This window comes from Carlito syrichta, unplaced genomic scaffold (genome assembly GCF_000164805.1).
Source record: "Carlito syrichta isolate Samal-C Ts95f unplaced genomic scaffold, Tarsius_syrichta-2.0.1 Scaffold111481, whole genome shotgun sequence".
NCBI lineage: Eukaryota > Metazoa > Chordata > Mammalia > Primates > Tarsiidae > Carlito > Carlito syrichta.
Genome location: NW_007055577.1, coordinates 288,233 through 309,965, shown reverse-complemented (window position 1 = coordinate 309,965; position 21,733 = coordinate 288,233). Strand labels below are relative to the sequence as shown.

The following is a 21,733-nucleotide window of genomic DNA, read 5'->3' as shown; positions in this document are numbered from 1 at the left end:
AAATATGGCTATATATTAGGATTTCAAAACCCATTTTTAAAAAGTACAGAGTCCCTAAAACATTCCCCAAATAAAGAAAAAAACAAAAAACACCAGAATATGCATAGAACAAGTTACATTCTAAACTTCAAAATTTTCTCTTAAAACAAATTTGATTCTACTTGAATAAATAATATTTAGAAAGTGACTCCAAATGTTAACTACCCAAATAGAATTTCAAGGCTTTAAAGCAAATTTCTGCTTAAATATTTAGCATTTAAATTTAGATTTAGTAATCTAAAGTTAGAGCCTAGCAAAATAATATTAAAATAGTTACCCGTCTGCAACGAGAGCAAACCTGTTTCCTTCCTTTCTCGCAGCACTAATAGACAGAACCTTCTCCCACGCCCAGAACGGCAATCTGGAAACCCAACATTCTTCTTACAATTGCAACTTTAGAGAGCAAGTCACAACACTTCCTGCTAGAAAAGGAGAACACCCTGACAAAAGAATGATACAGTACTTACGAATACCCTTCCTGTTGGTCTGGCTGTATTTTGCCAGGGATTTAATAAATTCTAACTTAAACACAACATTTAGAGAAAAAGTTTATTTTTTCCTTTCAGTTCCACTAAAACCACACAAGGAGCCAAGGGAACTTAAAGTTGGTTCAGGTCAAATAGCTACAACCCATATACCTATTTAGAGTTTGAACAATAGCCAAGTAACCTGCTTATTTTAGAACACATGGAACAGCTTCTCCCCAGTGCCCAAGTCACTCGTCCATAGTCAAGTACATTACTTACGAAGGCAAATTAACTTAGACCACTTATAGTCTCTATTGTTCATTTCGTTCCACACACGGCATTTGCATTGCATATGCTAGGTATTGTAGCATTTATTTCCAGTATATACATTTCGTTTTCTGTTCAAAATGTAAGCTCTTATGCATAGGAACATATAGTAGAAGATATAGTATGTAGGAACTAAGCCAATGCTTGCAATATTGCTCAACTGAATACTTTTTCTACTGAGAGGCAGTGCTGCATAGTAAATAGCTCTGGAGTCAGACTAGGTTCAAATCCTGGCTCCCCAATTGACTTGTGCACAGTGCTTACACTCTTCTGCCTGTTTTCTCGTCCCGGGATGAAGGTAATAGTAACTCCATATAACAATAACTACTTTATACATTGTTGTGAGGCTTTAGTGATTTCAGATGTGCCATAAATTTAGATGACAGCCTAGCACATGGTCAGCACTAGATATGTGATAACTGTTCTTCTTATTGAAATTTTGAATTTTGAGCTGCTCTAGCAACCGAATCAGTGAATTGCTAAATTAAGCAACTGGTTAGTTGCGAGTGCCCTTTATGGGAGAGAACGGACAATCAATAGGAACACTGGGCTAGGCTGAGGAGACTGGTTCTGTACTGACACAGGGCAAGTTAATAATTTGAGAGAAAATAAAACACAATGGAGACATCAGGGTCTTAAATATCTGACAGACTTGGATTGAAGTCTGTGTGACATTGAACAAATTACTTAGCTTCTCTGAGCCCCCAGGTTCATATCTCTAGCAATGGAGCTAACCCACGTATTTCACGAGGTTGCTATGATGATTTAGTGAGAAGATATAAGTACATAAGAGTGTCTGGGTCCAGTAAGGTGCTCAGGAAATGGCAGATATTGTTATAATCTGGGATAAAACATGCATAGTATCATCTCCTGCTCTGTCTACCTCAGCACAATGAAAGAGAGATAATAGACATTCCAGTCCTTCATAAATAATATAAAACAAAGGGAAACATTTTATGATAACATGCTGAATTCTCAGCATACAGAGGTGACTCACAGTGTGGTCATTTGTGAAAAGGAACCCTCACTGGATGGTCCCTGCTAAGAGGCAGACAGTGTTCTCCTATCCTCATCACTAACCACCATTAGCAGACACTCGATTCCATTTTGTCTCCTTCATGGAAGTGCTTTAATTTATTTCACCAATCACAAAGCTTGAGTGAAATATCAAAAGGCAGAAAAGAAGAAATATACCAGCAGGAGTCAGAGGACATGTTTTTCCACCCGTCTTTGTTGCTGACTCACTACGTGAATGAAGCCTTTTCAACTTTCGAGTCTCAATTTCTCCATTTATAAAACAAGCACAGCACTATCTGCCTGCAGCCTGTCTGGCTATGGTAAATAACTATCAAGCACTTTGAGGTAATTGGAAGAAAGAATATATATATGTGTGTTATAATTTGTTTTCCAGACAGAGAAAACTGGGGCATCGGCAATTGCCTCAGGGAGGAAGACAGGATCAGTGTTAGACCAGAAATGTTGGATTTCTTTTTCCCTCAACCTTTCCTTTTCTTCAGCCACACCTGTCACCTCAAATCACTTAGATGAGTCTGTCCCAAGTGCTATGTAACTATCATTTTCAGACATGTAGCATTATCATTGAGGAAATGGATGTTTTAAACAAGCAATGCTCAACTTTAGAAGATAGCTTTCTCTTTTTAAGAAACAAGTTTTATAGGTCGTTAAAACAGTGATACCTAAAAATTGTTTCCTTGATTTTCCCTTACTTGGTCATCTGAAATGTATGTTTTCCAGCTTTCCGAATTCGAAAGTTTATCTTTGATCAGAGTGAAATCTGTCAACACCAAGTTGCTAATTTTAAAGTCTCTTCACCATCACATAATAGCATTTATTTCAAATGTAGAACATTGTTGTCAGCATTTTAGGAATAGATTTTCCCTCAAAAAATGTGCATCTTCTACTTAGTAAATGCTAGGTAAAACATTTTCTAAAAGACAGTTCTATATCAGTAGTTCAGCCTGTTTCAATTAGTGGCCCATTTTGTAAATGTCTATCTCATTCATTATCTGAGGTGTGTGTGTTGAGGGGGAGGTGTTTGTGTTTGTGTATATACATGTGTGTGACTGTGTGTGAACAGGATCTGTTTTTACTAGAGGTAATGAATACTGGTTCAGGAATAGAAGACGATGGCAAGGGTTGTGTAATGAATTCTACATTTTAATAAGCAGGCCACAGAATAAAAACAACTTTTATGTTGCACTCCAAATTCATCACAATGAATGCTTAGGAAAGCCAATGGAAACCACATTCTCTTTCTTAATCTCTCTACATGTTACAAACAAAACCATAAACTTGAGAGTTCACACACATTACCTGTGGATACATACACACATTCCTCAGGATGGAAAGAAGGAAAGAGACACACCCATAAGTGTTGTGTGAGAGTTTCATATATGAGTGCATATCAGTGGAATATGTAGTCAGAACACAAAAGCTAGACATAGTATTATTAAAGTCTCTTCCAACTTTCATTCAAACGTCATGCTCTCCACCACACCCAGTACCAGGTATACTCTTTCTGTGTCTGACACGTACATTGGAAGCCTCTCCTGCTGTGCTTAATCGACACACCTCAATAACACTCATCTTTCCTTTCATGAAACAGGATTGTACCCATCTCTGTGACTTATAAAAACAAGCAGATATATAACTCCCACAGAGACAGAAGCATCGAAGCAGAGGGATCTGACATAAAATCGGCACCAAGTTAATGTGCAAGAAGCTGCTACTATAATTTTGGACTATACTGAAAAATTTAGGCCAGGCGTGGTGGCTCAAGCCTGTAATCCCACCACTTTGAGAGGCCGAGGTGAGGGGATTGCCTGAGTCCCATGGGTTCAAGGACAGCCTGGGCAACTTGATGAGAATTCATCTCTACAGTAAATCAAAAAATTAGCCGGGCATGGTAGCGTGCGCCTGTAGTTACGGTTACTTGGAAAGCTGAGGCAGAAGGATCGCCTGAGCCCTGCAGGTCGAGGCTGCGGTGGCCATGAGCTTGCCACTACACTCCAGCCTGGGTGACAGAGTGAGACTCCAATTCAAAACAAACAAAAAAAAAGATTTAGGAAATTCATACCAGGAGCAGCATTAGGTATACAAGCTCCCTGTTGCATAGATGTGTCAATTTCAACAATCCCATAGATCTGGTTTATGTAATCATTTGCTTCATATTTGGAGAGAAAAATAAGTTGCAAAATATCTTAGTTTCACTATTCCAAGGGATGTCTCTCCAATACTATTTACTAGCTCTTTATTTGTGTAACAAATACTCAAATTTCAAAAATAAAATAGGATGTCTTATTGTACATTGAATTATGTACTCTGTCCTAATGCACTCAAACAAAAGGTCAAAATAAATCTAACTACACACAGGGCAAGGAACTGATTTAAAAGACATCTGTGTTCGATTCATAGCTAATAAAAATATACAAAGGAATAACTCATATGTTCTACACCTTTCTGTCTTGAGGGTTTTTCTTTCATTCAAAAAAAGAAGGGAAAGGAAGGGGGAATGGGGGAGACATAGAGGGGGAGAAAGAAGAATGGGGGGAGAGAGAAGGGAAGGGGGGGAGTGAGAAGAGGAAGGAAGAGAAAGGAAGGAGAAAGGGAGGATAACAAAATTCAAAAACCCGTCTCAGCAGTTCCTCAACTTTGGGCCTCAGGGCACGAGGACTCCAGAGAGATTTTGATATGTGGGTTAGATCTATCAATGTATTTATCATATCAGAAATTGTAAGTGGGAAATTTTAATTTATTTAAAAGCAACAAAGGAGGCCGGGTTCGTTGGCTCAGCCTGTACTCCCAGCACTTTGGAAGGCTGAGGCGAGAGAATTGCCTGAGCCCGCGGGTTCGAGACCAGCCCAGGCAACTTGGTGAGATCTCGTCTCTACAATAAATCAAAAAATCAGCCGGGTGTGGTAGCGCGCGCCTGTAGTTCCGGCTACTTGGAAGGCTGAGGCGGAAGGATCGCCGTAGCCCAGCAGGTCGAGGCTGCGGTGGCCGGGAGCGGCCACTGCACTCCAGTCTGTGCGACAGAGTGAGACTCCAGCTCAAAACAAACAAACAAACAAACAAATAAATAAATAAATAAAATAAAAATAACAAAGAATGGGCCTGGTGGCTCACATGTATAATCCCAGCACTTTAGGAGGCCAGCAGGTGGATCACTTGAGGCCAGGAGTTGGACACCAACCTGGGTAACACACCAAGACCCTATCTCTAGAAAAATATTTAAAAATTAGCAGGGCGTGGTGGTATGTGCTTGTAGTCTTAGCTACTTGGGAGGCTAAGGTGGGAGAATTACTTAAGCTCAGGAATTTGAGGTCACAGTGAGTTATGATCTCACCACTTCACTCCAGCCTGGGTGACAGAGTGAGACCCTGCCTCTAAAATAAATAAATAAATAAATAAATAAGCCGGCAATGAGACTCTCCATGGTTTTCCTCTATAAAAGGAAAAGAACAAGAGATGTGAGCAAATATGGGCAAAACCACATCATTTTCCCACCATATCCCATCATCTTATTTCACTTCAGGACAGGAACCATCATGTCATCTCCTTTGAGTCAGCTCGGGTACTACTCACATGGGCAAAAATAACTTAGCAATATATTCCTTTTCTGCAGTGAACATTAAATACATTTATGTATTCTATAATTTTTCAAATGACAGAAGATACTTTTACAAACGCCATGACTTTACATTAATTTCCAGGGCACTATGTCCTTTCTTCACCACCCTCCATACAAATTAAGCCCATCCTCAAGAAGAAATTCATAGGTTAAACTAGGATCATTCCTCCAGAGTTCTAAGTATAACAATGAGGAATGAAAAATAAAAGTGGGCATCAAAAAGGAAAATATTATTTTAGTTATCAGCTTCTAGTTTCTTACACTAAATTCCAAATTGTCAATTTTTTCCTATTGAAACTTTAGAAAAAATGTGCAAAAGTTCTCAAAACTCACTCAGTGAAGGTCTTTTGAAAGATAAATGATAGCACTAATTGATTTTAAATTGCTCTATTGTTTTAATATTTATTCAACTCTATGAAGGCAGTGATTTTTTTGTCCGTGATTTTTGTCAGCAATCTATTTTTAGCATGTAGAACAGTGTCTGGCATATACAGGAGGAACTCAACAATGTCTATTAAATGAATGTATGCTGATGGCTTTGCATCCTAAAGGAATTCAGCTCGTTGCCGTTTGCTATAGTGGTTTAATACATGAGCAAGAGTAAACTTTTAGCAATTGTCACTTATTTATTTATTTGTTTGTTTGTTTATTTTTGAGTCAGAGTCTCACTCTGTCACCCCAGCTGGAGTGTAGTGTCATGCTCACTGCCATTGCAGCCTCTACCTGCTGGGCTCAGGCAATCCTTCCGCCTCAGCCTTCCAAGTAGCTGGAACTACAGGTGTGCACCACCACGCCCAGCTAATTTTTTGATTTATTGTAGAGATGAGCTCTCGCCATGTTGTCCAGGTGGGTCTCGAACTCGTGGACTCAGGCAATCCTCTCGCCTCCACCTCCCAAAGTGCTGGGATTATAGGCGTGAGCCACTGTGCCCAGCATCTTTTTTATTTTTTAAGTCAGTCTCTCACTCTGTTGCTCAGGCTGGAGTGCAGTGGCGCCATCATGGCTCACTGCAGCCTAGAAGTAAAGATCCTTCTACCTCTGCCTCCTTAGTAGCCAGGACTACAGGCGTGTGCCACTAGCCCCTGCTAATTTTTTTTTAGATCTTTCCCTGTGATGTTTAAGTTGGTCTCACATTCCTGGGCTCAAGCGGTCCTCCTGCCTCAGTCTCTTAAAGTGCTAGAATTAGAGCCAAAAGCCACTATTTGGTTTTTAATGCAAAGCAAATAAATAAAGATGAAAACCATCTACTCATGTCCCTTTGGCTAACTCTATAGAATAGGAAGATTCCTGAGAGCCAATCTGGCCAAACAAATGGTCAGGTTACCTCTTTTAATGGCACCAAATCCATGATTATATTTGGCAGTTGCAATGATTTCCTAAATTCTGCACCTTTAGAAAATAAAGACATTTCAGAGAAAAGTTAAGTGGAAAGTATAAAGTCCCCTTACTGTATTGAGTTTTTACTCAAACTTGCCACACACACTCACACACACACACACACACACACACACACACACTCTCTCTCTCTCTCTCTCTCTCTCTCTCTCTCTCCCTTAGCTGCCAAGACAGCACTGCTCTGGCTTTCCAAACTTTAAAATGACTACTTTTTGACCTCATAAGGAATAACAAAACCTTCAAAAGAAAGAGCCGCCTTAGCATTTCCTGCCAGCCTGCGCTAGTGCAAGATTAACCTTGTCAGTTCTTAGGAAGACATATAAAACCCCCTTTAAATGACTAATTCAGATGAAGTGGTAACATGAAGCCAAAGTTTATAAGACGCTGGTTCCTACTTGTTACCAGATGTTGCCATCACTTCAAAGTGTTAAATGCATCCATGATGAGTTTCAGATATATTTGCATGTGAAATATTTCCTGACTTCCGCTATTATTGTGGCGACACGTTCATAGACAAAAATTGTTGCCTTGCTGTCTAATAAAACGTCCTAAGATCGCCAATGTTCACTTTGAGAACCACCAAGCCCTCTATTGTCAGCTTAATTCTCCCATGTAATTCCTGCAAGCACATATAAACACTTTCAAAACATAATATAAATTAATCCCATTTCATTGGGAGTTTGCCATGAACAGCCTGCTTTGTATCTTTTTTGAATTTTCTGGAGGACCTTTCACAAAAAAAGGTCCAGCAGGAAAATTTAAATTTGCATGTGCGTGTACTTTTGGAAATACTTTTTTAAGGTAAGTAAACAGTCCCCAGCTTTACTTACAATTTAAGACTCCTTTGTCAGGTACAATTCAACAATCCCACTGTGCTTTCTGTTTCCAACCACTCTCCTTTGGTTAATTTCTTTGGTTATGTTGCCATGAAGGTTTTTTTGTTTGTTTGTGTTTTTTTTTTTTTAAGTCTCCAGAGAGAGTTTAATTCAGCAACAATGGTTGCTATTTTCTACACATAATGGTCATTGTTAACTTTGGCCCAATACAGAATCCTGAACACAATGTAGATTTATCCTTAAGATTGGCTGCAAAACCACTATGGCCTCATATCATATGCCCTTACCATTCAAATGTATGGGAGATGCCCTACAAAATTTATTTTATTTCTGCTGAGATGCCTCAATTGTATTTCTTTGAGGATGGAGTTGAATCCATAAACATAACATTATGTTGGCTCAGATTACTGGAGACTGGATTGTAACTGACCAGTCTTGTTTGTTCAGTGTTTCATTTGGCAGTCTATTACCTGGTACAGTCAAAAAGTCTCAGTATAATGACTTCTGCCACAAGTCAAAAGACTTTTGTGGTCTTCATTTGCTAAAAAAAAAATAATATAGCTAGCTAAAAGTCATCCTTGCAGGAATAACCAATCTCTTGCCTCTCTCATTTATGACCTCAGAAATTGACTAATACCATTAGTAGAATTCTTTGGCTGGGGTAGACTGTCCTGGGCTCAAGGGCTGAGAAATCACTGCTTTAGAGAATGAGGTTTTAAAAGTATCTCATTAGACCAAATAAATTTAAAATGCAGATGAATTATATGTGAAAAAAGAAATCTGGATATGTGTTTTACAAGTACTATGATATTGCATTCCTCTTTAAACCACACTTTAAAAAATTAGTTTTGTAGTTTTGCTGCAGCTGTGACTATTTACCTTAGCAGGTAAGTAAGAAGAAGCAAATTGCTGATATGAGTGGTAGTAAACTTCACTGCAAATATACTCTGAGCCATAAGCTATATAACTTTGAAAAGTTCTCATTATAGAGAAGTAATTCTGCTAACTGTATTTAGGATAGTGCATTTGGATTGTGCTTTTCAAATTCCTGCTATGTCTCACCACATAATCTCATATTCATAATGTCATAGGCCACCAGTGATATATTTTATTAAAGCATTAAGAGCTAATTTAGAATATAAACCGGATGGGAAAAAGAACCAGAAGGTTTTGGCCTCCCATCCTGAATCAGTAAGCAGACCACTGGAAAAGTTTTATCTTGAGAAAGTAAGACAGAAATGAAAGCATGATCTCTTTCAATTTTCCCTCACCCAAAAGCAACAAGGTGACATTTCTCTTCAGTTCTTCTTCAACCTTAATCAGTTTGACAGCTCTCCCTCTTTTTTTTTTCAAAAACACCTGACAGTAAATTTCTGAGTGTTATTTTAACTCCAATTAAAAAAATAAATAAATAAAAAGGACTTCCAAGTTACAGCTGAAGAAAAAATACCAACATTCATTCAATGATTTCAAAACCATAAAAATAAGCATTTCTATAGAAAATAAGAACTAGCATTAGACTCTAGAAGAAACATTGTTTTCCTTAATGAAATTTGCCCTTTTAACCTTATTAACATTACATATGCAGTCTCACAAATCTTTTAAGTTAATGCAATTCCTCTAAAAAATTCTATCACGTTTTGTGCAGTTATAAACAAGCTTTTTCTAAAACTTTCCATGGAAAGGAACAAGCCTTAGAATAGCTAAAACATACTGAAAAATAAAGCAGGTGTTAACTCATACTATGTAGGTACAGAAATTAAGAAAGTGTGATATTGGCAGAGTGACAGACATAGAACAATGAAACAGAACTGTGAACCCAGAAATAGGCAAATATGTTCAACTTATTTTTGACAAGTGTGCAAGAAAGCACATTAGTGGAAGAATAATGCCAGAGCAATTGGGCAGTCATAGGGAAAATAAAAAACAAAAAAACTACCTCAAGCTAAAAACTTCACACTTCACACAAAAATTAGCTCAAAATAGATCATAGTCTTCGATGTAAAATGTAATGCCATACAACTTTAGGGAAGAAAAAAAAAATCTTCAGGACCAGATTTGGGGAAGAGTTCTTAGACATAACACTAACCCCCCCAAAAAACAAACAAACAGACAAAAAACGAACCCCCCCCAAAAAAAACCTATAAAAGGAAATACTGATAAATTGGGCTTCATCAAAATAAATACTTTTGTTTTGTGAAAGACCTTGTTCAGAGGACAAAAAGATAAGCTACAGACTAGGAGAAAATTAGGATTAAAATAAAGACCTCTCAAAACTCAGCAAAAAAAATCTCAAACAATCCAACTAGAAAATAGACAAAGACATGAACAGACATTTCACTGACGAGGGGACTTACAGATGGGAAATAAGCACGTAAAAAGATGTTCAACATTATCGGCCATTTGGAAAATGAAAAATGAAACTGCAATGAACTATCACCGCATGCCTATCAGAATGGCTTAGAAAACAACAACAAGCTGGGCTTGGTGGCTCAGACTGTAATCCTGCACTTTGAGAGGCTGAGGTGAGTGGATTGCCTGAGCCCGCGGGTTCGAGACCCACCTGGGCAACTTGGTGAGACCTCATCTCTACAATAAATCACACTCAAAAAACTAGTCAGGCTTGGTGGTGTGCATCTGTAGTTCCAGCTACTTAGAAGGCTGAGGTGGAAAGGATCTCCTAAACCTAGCAGGTTGAGGCAGTGGTGGCCATGAGCATGCCACTGTACTCCAGCCTGGGTGAAAAGAGTGAGACTCCAACTCAAAAAAAAAAAGGAAAAGAAAACAACAACAACAAATAACAACCACCACCAAGAAACAGCGACACCATCAAATGCTGGCAAGGATGTGAAAAAGTGAGTCACTCAAACTTTGCGAGTGGAAGCATAAAATGGTACAGTCACTCTGAGAAAACAAAATTGGCAATTTCTTATAAAACCGAACATGCAACTCCCATAACAATCCAGGAATTGTACTTTTTGAGCATTAACCCCAGAGAAATGAAATTTAGGTTCACACAAACACCTGTACATAAATGTTTATAGCATCTTTATTTGTGATAGGTAAAAACTAGAAATGGCCCAGATGTCCTTTAGTGAATGAATGGTTAAATAAAATGGTACATCACATTAAAATAAATAAACTGGTACAGCCACATCGTGGAATACTACTCAGCAATGAAAAGGAAAAAGGTATTGATATGCACAAGAACGTAGATGAATCTCCAGAGAATTATACTCAGTGAAAAAAAAAGCCAATCCCCAAAGTTTACATATTATATGACTTGATATATATTATATAATATTTTAAAATGACAAAATAGTAGAAATGGAGAACACATTAGTAGGTTCCAGGGATCAGGAAAGGAGGTTTGTGTTGTTACTGTAAGGCAACAAAAGGGATTCCAGGCAGGGTGCAGTGGCTCACGCCTGTAATCCCAGCACTTTGGGAAGCTGAGGTGGGAGTATTGCTTAAGCCTAGGAGTTCAAGACCATCCTAGGCAATATAGTAAGACCTCGTCTCTATAAAAATATAAAATTAAAATTAAAAAGTAGCCGGTCATGGTGGTACACGTCTATAGTCCCAGCTACTTGGGAGACTGAAGCGGAAGGATCACCTGAGACCAGGAGGTCGAGGCTGTGGTGAGCCATGATTGTGTCACCGCACTCCAGCCTGGGCAACAGAGTGAGGCCTTGACTCAAAAATATAAAAATAAAAAATAAAAGGAGGGAGGAAATTCCAGTGGTAATGGAACTGTTCTGCATCTTGTCTGCATCAATGTCAACCATTGAGGGAAACTGTGTAAAGTGTACACAAGATCTCCCTGTGTCATTTCTTATAACTATTTGTGAATCTACAATCTCACAATAAATGATTATTAATTTAAAAATCTAATTCAGAATTAAACAGAATAAGGTATAATTAAATCACCAGGGAAAAGAGAAGAAAATCTACGTATATTAATTCCATACTTTGTTTTAAACATTATTCCCATTAATCTTTCCAAAACATTTCTGACATAACCACTGACACAATCTTCTTAAAGGGGATTTTTAAAATCTCAGAATTATCTTTTGGAGGGTGAGCTCCTTGTAGTAGACTTGGAATTTGTTCCTCTGGATCAAATGGTCAAGCAAAGATTTTATCTGGAAGTTTTGAGAAGGTCGAGTCACGATTTGTGGAAGAAATGTCCAGAGTTATGGCAAACAGGTGACTGGTTCTTCCACTATGACAACATACCTGCCCACACTGTGCTGAGTGTTCAGCAGTTTTTGACCAAAAATGGCATGCCCCTCATGCCCCATCCTCCCTATTCACCTGATCTCGCCCCAAGCAACTTTCTTTTGTTTCCCTGGGTGAAAAAAGTCCTCAAAGGGAAGCGTTTTGCCATTGTGGAAGAGACGAAACAAAAATCAGCAGAAGCACTAAAAAGCAGTTTTGAGTAGTGGAAAAAAGTGTCTTAATATGTGTATTACATCATACGAAGAGTATTTTGAAGGTGATATATTTAAACATGTAAGAATAAATACACAATTATTTATAAATAAATTCCAGGGTTTTTTGGGTCCCCCTCATATGTAGTCAATTATGCCTCCATATGAGTTTTTGATCTCAGTAAGTTATTTTTTTTCTGTTCAATACCAAAGTAAAAAGGAGCTGACATAAAGGAAAATTTCAGGGCTGAAACCCATCAATGCATGATTTAGGTATATATCATCAGACGTATATTTTTATGGAATCGCCACACTGTTTCCCAGAAAGGTTGAACTAGCTTGCATTCCCATCAACAGTGTAGAAGTGTTCCCTTTTCTCTGCATCCTCGCCAGCATCTGTTGCTTTTTGTTTTATTAATGATGGCCATTCTTATTGGAGTTATATGGTATCTTAATGTGGTTTTGATTTGCATTTCTCTGATGACTAGTAAGGCTGAGCATTTTTTCATGTGTCAGTTGACTGCTGTATGTCTTCTTTTGAGAAGTGTCTATTCATGTCTTTTGCCCACTTTTTAATGGGGCTGTTTGCTTTTTTCCTATCGGCACATTTGATTTCCTTGTAGATCACGGATGTTAGGTCTTTGTCAGATATGCAGTTGGCAATTTTTTTTTCAATTCTGTGGGAGGTCTCCCTGCTCTCTTGATGGTTTCTTTTGCTTTGCAGAAGCTTCTCAGTTTGATGAGGTCCCAGTTGTCTATCTTATCTCTTATGGCATGGAGTTTTTGGGTTTTGGTCAGGAATTGGTTGCCTATTCTGATTTCTGTAAGACTGTCTCCTGCATTTTCTAAGATTCTTAAAGTTTGAGGTTTTATATTTAGGTCTTTCCCCTTTCTGGGAATATACCCGGAGGAACTTAAATCATTCTACAAAAGAGATACTGCGCACACATGTTTATTGAAGCACTATTCACAATAGCAAAAACATAGAAACAACTGTGCTGCCCATTGAAACTGGACTGGATTTTTAAAATGTGGTATGTATACATGATGGAATATTATGCAGCCATAAAGGGCAAAATTGGGCTGGGCACAGTGGCTTATGCCTATCATCCCAGCACTTTTGGGAGGCCAAGGTGAGAGAATTGCCTGAGCCCACGGGTTCGAGACCAGCCTGGGCTACTTGGCAAGACCTCATCTCTACAATAAATCAAGAAAAATTAGCCAAGTGTGATGGCACACACCTGTAGTTTCAGCTACTTGGAAGGCTGAGGCGGAAGGATCGCTGGAGCCCAGCAGGTCGAGGCTGTGGTGGCTGTGAGCGTACCACTGCTCTACAGCCTGGGAGACAGTGAGACCCAATTCAAAAAAAAAAAGACAAAATTATGGACGTTGCAGCAACTTGGATGGATTTAAAGCCTATCATACTCAGTGATCTATTACAGAAACAAAGAACTGAGTGCACATGTTCACACTCAAAAGCGGACCCTGAACATTTACGATGATACTATAAGAAAGGGATTGGCAGCCGGGCTCAGTGGCTCAGCCTGTAATCCTGCGCCTTGGGAGGCTGAGGTGAGTGTATTGCCTGAGCCCGTGGGTTCGAGACCCACCTGGGCAGCTTGGTGAGACCTCATCTCTACAATAAATAAAAAAAAATTAGCCGGCTGTGGTAGCGCGCACCTGTAGTTCCAGCTACTTGGAAGGCTGAGGAGGAAGGATCGCCGGAGCCCAGCAGCCCAAGGCTGCGGTGGCCGGGAGCGGCCACTGCACTCCAGTCTGGGCGACAGAGTGAGACTCCAACTCAAAAATAAATAAATAAATTAATTAATTAAAAAAAAAGAAAGGGATTGGCAGTACCGGGATACTGCGGTGGGGGCAGGGGGCAGGGAGGACACAACATCAGTAAGGGTACCTGATCTCAAACCAGGCGAAATGAGTGCCAAAGGGAGGCCCAAACTTTACCTGTACGATGACCATTTGTATACCTAATCCTGAATTGTATCCCATATCTTTAAAATAAAGAAATATTGTTTTACTTGTTCAAGTGACACTTCTCCACAGATAATTCCGTGGGTAGTTTTTGATCTCCTCCATGACTTGCCTGAAATATCTCCCTCTCAGTGATGACTTCTGTGACCACAAGATTTTGGGTTTTAAGTTTCAGAAATATTTATTTGTTTATTTATTTATTTTAAAGATGTGGAGTACAATTCAGGATTAGGTATGCAAATGTTCATTATGCAGGCACCCTTGTTGATGAGGTGTGCCCCTCCCACCCCTGGCAATTCCTCTCAATTATCAATCCACCCCCCCCACTACTGCCAATCCCTTTCTTACAGTATTATGATAATTATTCAAGGTCCGCTTATGAGTGAGAACATCTGGTACTCTGTTCTTTGTTTCTGTGATAGATCACTGAATATGATTGACTCTAAATCCATCCAAGTTGCTGCCAGGTCCATACATTTGTCCTTATTTATGGCTGCATAATATTCCATTGTGTTTATATACCACATTTTTTTTTATCCAGTCCTGCTTCAATGGACACCATGGTTGGTTCCAGGTTTTTGCTATTGTGAATAGAGCTGCATCCAACACCCATGTGCAGGTATCTTTTTTGTAGAATGATTTGAGTTCCTCCGGGTATATTCCCAATAGGGGATTGCTGGGTCATATGGAAGGTCAAGAATCCCCTTTAGCTTTAGATCAGAGCTTTTCTTTTAAGCACCCTTGACCCCAGATCCAGCTACATGGCATCCAGTCAGAATGGCTATTGATGCTAGAAACTTACTCTGTCATCATCTTCTGCATTCAACCTTCAGAGAAACCTTTGGACCCAATCTCCTTACCCTTGTGGGCAGTGAGTACCTTGAAGATCCTTTGGGAAAGGATAGGCTTCCCTGAGAAAAGACGACTGAAGTTCAGTCAAGAAACAGTGAAAACTCCTGGAGACCCACTTAGAAATTCCTATATGATTACTTAACTCACCTTAAAGGTCTATTAAAATGATTAACAATGTGCCTGGTACACTAAGATAAATAAAACAATGTGCCATTGTTTGAAGAGCTCAGAGTCTAATCCAGCTACTGATTTTACAGATGAGGCAACTGAGGTCTGATTTGGCTTGCCCCAGCATAGGGTAGTCGAGGACATTGGTGGAGGATCCGGTTGCCATCACTGGAGATCCAGATTTGAGTAACAGACCTGATCCATCATTCTTCTCACTATACATTTACATACCACATCCAAAGTGCAACTTTGTTTAATATCAGTGCCTCTTCTTCCCTGAGTCAGTTTATACTAACTGGTATTTTCTTTCAGATATTAACAAAATGGCAGATGCCATGTCATTGAAGTTACATGAACTCTCTGAAATACACATTACCCGTAACTAAAGCAGATTGCTTTAAGTCTGACAAGCTCTTTTCTAGCTAATGGAAATGCATTAGCAGTAGCTGTATGGTGGTAAACTATTTTCTAGGTCATGTCTTCAATCCACAATACTCGTATGCTACCAAAACTGCAGTCCTGATCACTGATCTTCAAGAGTTTCCTATATTGTAATACAGCTGAAAGATTTTGGAAACTCTGATTCCAATACAGTATACATTATAGGGTTTATCACTCCTGATTTCTTCTAAACAGGATTGTATCATTTTTATAGAGGCAGTCTTTGCCCTCTGTATTACTACTCACTACCCCCCAAATCCATTAATTCATTCACTAATTCAAGTACTTACTGAGGTAACTCTTTTTATCATTCTTTGATAATCCCTCATTCTCATATTCACCCCTAAAAAGTCAAAAGATAAAGATTCCCTCAAACTTAATGTCACAATTCCTAAACATACAGCACCACAAAGACTTCTGAAAATGTCAAATGTTAGAGGCTTACTTTTTCATTATGTCCCTTTATAATTTTTGAATTTTGTTCTATGTGAATATATTTCAGATTTGAAAAGTACATTTAAAAAATAAATGAATTTGATGTGCTCAACAGTGTTTTAGGTTGACTAAATCATTGTTTCAAAGCGTTTATCACTGATTTCTGCACTCCTTAGTACTGCTCCTCTTTGATTTTTGGAGTAGTGTTCAAATAATGTGATTAAACAAAAATGTATTTAACAGAATTCGGTAAATATTTATTACACAGGCCGGGTGCAGTGGCTCAAGCCTGTAATCCCAGCAATTTGGGAGACCTAGGCAAGAGGATTGCCCATGCCCAGGGCTTCCAGACCAGGCTGGGCAGCTTGGCGAGAAGTCAACTCTACATAAATAAAGAAATTAGCCAGGCATGTTGGCTCACACCTGTAGTTCCAGCTACTTGGAAGGCTGATGTGGACGGATCGCCTGAGCCCAGCAGGTTGAGGATTTGGTGGCCTTGAGCATGCCACTGCACTCCAGCCTGGGTGACAGAGTGAGACTCTGACTCAAAAAAATTTATTAGACAATGTTTTAGAAAAGATGATTCTACTACATTTATGAACTTTCCCTTATCCAAGTAAAAAATACTAGTAAGGAAAAAGTTATTGGGAATAAGCCAATGGTAATAAGTCATTATGTATCAAGAAACAAGAAAAAAAAATAGGCAAACTTAGATGGAAACATCAGTAGTGTTCAGTGTCAATCAAAACAAGAATTTACATGAATAGAGTAGTAATAAATGAAATGTTATCTTGTCAGCACCACCTCTAACTTATTAGCTGACCTGTAGTTAGACACTTAATGTTGACATGTCCTACTAAGTCATAATAGCCAAAAGGTGGAAACAATCCAAACGTCTATCAATGGACAATTGGATAAGCAAAATGTGGTATATTCATACAATGGAATACTGTTCAGCCATAAAAGGAATGAAGTACTGATATCTGCTACAATGTGCATTAACCTTGACAATGTTATGCTAAGTGAAAGATGCCAGTCACAAAAGACTACTTATGATATGACTCCATTATTTGTAATGTCCAAAATAGGGAACTAAATGGAAACAGAAAATAGATTAGTGGTTGTTTAAGGTTGGGGGTGGAGTAAGGATTTGGAGAAGGTGATAGCTAAAGAGTGTGGAATTTCTTTCTGAGGTAATGAAAATGTTTGAAAATTGACGTGGTGATAGTTGCACGTATCTGTGAAGATAATAAATCTATTGATGTGTATACTTTAGATGGTATGTATGTGAATTATATCTTGATAACTGCAAAAAAAGTGAAAATATTAGTATGTCCCAATTTCCTCTTTGATTCTAACGTTGAACAGTTTTCATAGTGAGTGCCATCCAGAGCATTCTTTATTTTTGGGAGTTGGAGTCTCACTCTGTCACCCAGGCTGCAATGAAGTGGCATGCTCATGGCTACTGCAGCCTCTACCCACTGGGCTCAGGCAATCCTTCCACCTCAGCCTTCCAAGTAGGTGGAACCACGGGCATGCACCACCATACCCGACTAATTTTTTAATTTATTGTAGAGAAAAGGTCTCACCACATTGTCCAGGCTCGCCTAGAACCCTTGAGCTCAGGCAATCCTCTCGCCTCTGTCTCCCAAAGCGGGATTATAGGCATAAACCACTACACCCAGTCACAGCATTCATTCGTAACCATTCATTTAAAATAATTAAAGGTGGCCAGGCACGGTAGCTTGCATCTGTAGTTTCAGCATTTTGAGAGGCCAACTTGGAAGGATTGCTTTCGGCCAGGAGTTCAATACCAGCCTGGGCAACATAGTGAGATCCCATCAGAAAGAAAGAGAGAGAGAGAGAGAGAGAGAGAGAGAGAGAGAGAGAGAGAAAGAAAGAAAGAAAGAAAAATAGCTGGGCATGGTGGCACACACCTGTTGTCTTAGCTCCTCTGGAGGCTGAGGCAGGAGGATCGTTTGAACCTAAGAGCTTGAGGCTCCAGTGAGCTATGATTATATCACTGCCTGGGCAACAGAGCTAAACCCTGTCTTAAAATAAAATAAAATAACTAAAAGGTAAAGAAAACTAAGGAAGCTATTTTCTTAATCTTCTTAGAGGTTTGCATCATTATGTATTTTATGTGGTGTAATTAATAAGTCTTTGATTTGCTAATTAGGTTCCCCCAATTCTATCTTTTCTTTTTAATCAATATTTTTTATTATGGTTTTGTGGGGTACAGTTAAGGGTTAGGTGTACCCAATTCTATCTTTATCAGCAAGACTCATTCATGGCCATCCATTTTTTCACTAATTAAAATATAAATACTGACTGGGTGCGGTGGCTCACACCTATAATCCCAGCACTTTGGGTGGCTGAGGTGAGGGGATTGCCTGACCCCATGGATTCTAGACCAGCCTGGGCAACTTGGTGAGATCGCATCTCTACAATAAATCAAAAAATTAGCCGGGGGTGGTGGCGCGTGCCTATAGTTCCAGTTATTTGGAAGGCTGAGGCGGAAGGATCACCTGAGCCCAGCAGGTTGAGGCTGCGGTGGCCGTGAGCGTGCCACTGCACTCCAGCCTGGGCGACAGAGTGAGACTTCAAAAAACATAAAATATAAATACCAAGACCTGCTGTGTGCCAGGTACTCTGTGAAGGAACTAGGAGAATGAGGTTTTTACTCAGGGTTTATTTTCTTTCTTCCTTGAAATACAGCTCTTTTCCATGGGCGGGGATTTATTACTACCCTTGGGGAAAAAAAAAACATATACAGAAAACATTATACATTGTTTTGATCCCCTCCCACCAAATGAAAAAATTGTCAGATTTGAAATCCCAGGGCATCCTGCTCAATTTCAAGTCTGTGACAATCAAGAAGTTCAAGGCAGGAAATTAAAGTGTCTGCTATACTCGTAGTTTCTTGTTATTATCCATGAGTGAAAAGATACTTCACAGAATCCTGTACTACAGCAAGCATGAGAGCCGCATGTGGAAGCGATGGGAAATAGATGTTTTTAGGGTTTCTGCATACAAGGGTATTTCCACAGCTGCAGAACCAACTACTGAAGCAGAACCAACTACTGCAGAAGTACATGCTGTGCGCAACATCTACAATTTAGTAAAGCTGGAAAGAATTTTATTTTTGTAAAAACTAAATGGGGTGTGGCTCTTTTTCTTGCCAAAGGGCTATTTTATTCCAAGACACTGGTGTCTGCTGACCTTCATTTGTAGGCTGAGCAATGTTCTATTTAAGTAACATTAACTCAAAGTCGAATCTTTTTTGAGGATGCAATAATTATTGCAAAGAAATAACAATGTTTAAATTTGATTTGTTCTTAGTTTAGATTTGATTATATTGAGTTATAAGTGAATGCCTTTGTTCACACAAGGTTTGTATTTAGAAATGATTTTATACTAAGAAAAGGGCCATATTCAAAATCATTTTCTACATGTAAAAATATTTTTAGGTTTCATGAGAACCCATGTTACTTTTGTGTGTTTCTCTTCTACTAAACAATCAGAGTATTTTATCCATCTTTGTAGCTCTACCACCTAATAGTCTTCATTAAACTTGTTACTTGAACGATGAAAGCATTTCATGAAGATTAATTAAGGTATTGTCCAAGTAGCGTCCTTGACTAACTATTCCTCCATGTGTGGCCTATACTATCTCAATATATACTTAAGAACTTTGGACACATTTTAAAGTTTTCCTGAGTTTTACATCTATTTATTGATAGCCTATAGGCCTTCTTTATATAACACATGTTTCAAGGTACTTGACTTGACATATCAACTTTCCTTTCAACCTTATACAAATCTCTGATTAGGAATCTTCTCCTTTCTGCTAGTACCTACAAACAGATTCTAGTTTGCTTTTTTTCTGAGGGTCACCTAAAGCTGGAACATTTTGATTCAAGATAAGAAACCAGATGTATGGGTTACCTTATGAATTTAAACATGCAAATTTATCAAATTTTTTTGGCTATCTACATTTCATGATAATTTGGTTCTATTTGTTTTTATTTGCCATAGAACAAAATGTAAAATTTTATTCATAACCACTTGCAAAAATGATTAAACAGTAGCTTTAAACTAAAAATCCACAAACTACTCAAAATATTTGTTGAATATGTCAATATCCTTCATCGTTTTCTGTTTTTTTTTGCTTTGAAAACTTCCACGAGGGGAAATAATGTGCATCATAAGTTTATAATGAATAGGTTTTGGATTCAGCTATTTTTAAAGATTACATGACATCTTGGAAAGATACTGACTTAACTTATAACCCTCTACCTTTCTTAGCATTTTAAGTTTTCACTAATTTATTTTCTCTTTGCTCCTATTTTTTCCAAATATAAATGTTCTAATATTAACATTTCTACTAATGAAGAATAACTTGACATTTTTTTCCTCCCCCCAAAGTCAGGATTTAAGCTGTATTTGTTGGTAGTAATGAGTTGATAACGGAGTCTGTAATTTATTAAAAGTCATGTTCCCAATTTTCCTTTGAAGGTGAGTTCTTTAGATTATTGCATGGCATATCCTCACAAAAGTATAAATTAAATAATGATCAGGCTTCTGAGCTAAGCCAAGAAGCTTCTTCAACTTGGAACATTGCTAAATTCCTCTACATTTATAATGAAAAACATTAGAAAGCAATATTTTCCCAATGTTATTAACTTTTGAAAAATAAACATATTTATATTGAATGGTAATGCTTAAGGTTCAATCCTTTTGGTTCAAATTATAGGAAAGTGAAGAGGTAGATATGGTTACTTGACAAAAATTATCTAAGGCAACATTAACCAAACTGTAAATGGAATATTGATTATCCACTATATGCTAGTTTGTAAATATTCTCATTTAATTCTAAGAAGATCATGAAAAGCAAGTGGCATTAATCTCATTTTATAGATGGGGAATTTAAGAAACCTCCTCAATGCCACAGAGGTATAAAATAGCAAAGTCATTGGAACCCATATTTTATGCTAAAATTCATTCTGATTGGGCAGCACAGCACGTATATGATCCCCCTGAGAAGAAACAAAAAGGTGAAGAGAATGTGTTTGGGGGTCAGACAAATCTGTTCACTTCTATGTCATCATGGAACGCACGGACCAATAGGGCCGTTAGTGAGGCTGGTGAACTGGGGGAAGAAGAAAAACATCAGGGAAGGGTCTGCGAAGCAGCATGGGTTAAGTTTCGGGAGGAATTTGCAGTATACAGTGAGCCATTCAGATATACAAAATGTTTGTGAAGTCAATTGTTTCTAACGTAGGGAGTCACTAAGTGGCAGTATCCGAATTTTACTACTATTAGATCTGTTTAGTAATATTATTTAAGCAATCTGAATGAAATATAAATCTCTGCGTTTAACTGTAGTTTACTGAGTGATATCAAAGTACTTTAAGATACCAGCTGGGTGTGGTGACTTACCCCTGTATTTCCCAGCACTTTGGGAGGTGGAGGCAAGAGAACTGTCTGAGTCCAGGGGTTTGAGACCAGCCTGGGCAACTTGGCGAGACCTCATCTCTACAATATATCAAAAAATTAGCTGGACATGGTGGTGCATGCCTGTGGTTCCAGCTTACTTGGAAGGTTGAGGTGGAAGGATCACCTGAGCCCAGCAGGTCGAGGCTGTGGTGGTCGTGAGTGTGCCACTGCCCTCCAGCCTGGGTAACAGAGTGAGACTCC

The 21,733-nt window shown here is 38.6% G+C and overlaps 1 protein-coding gene across 5 annotated transcripts in view; it reads right to left on the bottom strand.

The window, feature by feature from the left end:
* Positions 1-21,733, bottom strand: part of PLS3 (plastin 3) — a 90,952-nt gene that overhangs the window by 59,799 nt on the left and 9,420 nt on the right. For 2 of the 5 annotated variants that reach the window (XM_021717976.1, XM_021717979.1), the window contains exon 1: positions 317-448. The exons of the other annotated variants lie outside the window; for them this stretch is intronic. The gene's annotated coding sequence lies outside the window, so the exon portion shown is untranslated. Of the gene's footprint in view, positions 1-316; positions 449-21,733 lie in introns of those variants that run through there. 5 annotated transcript variants of the gene reach the window in all.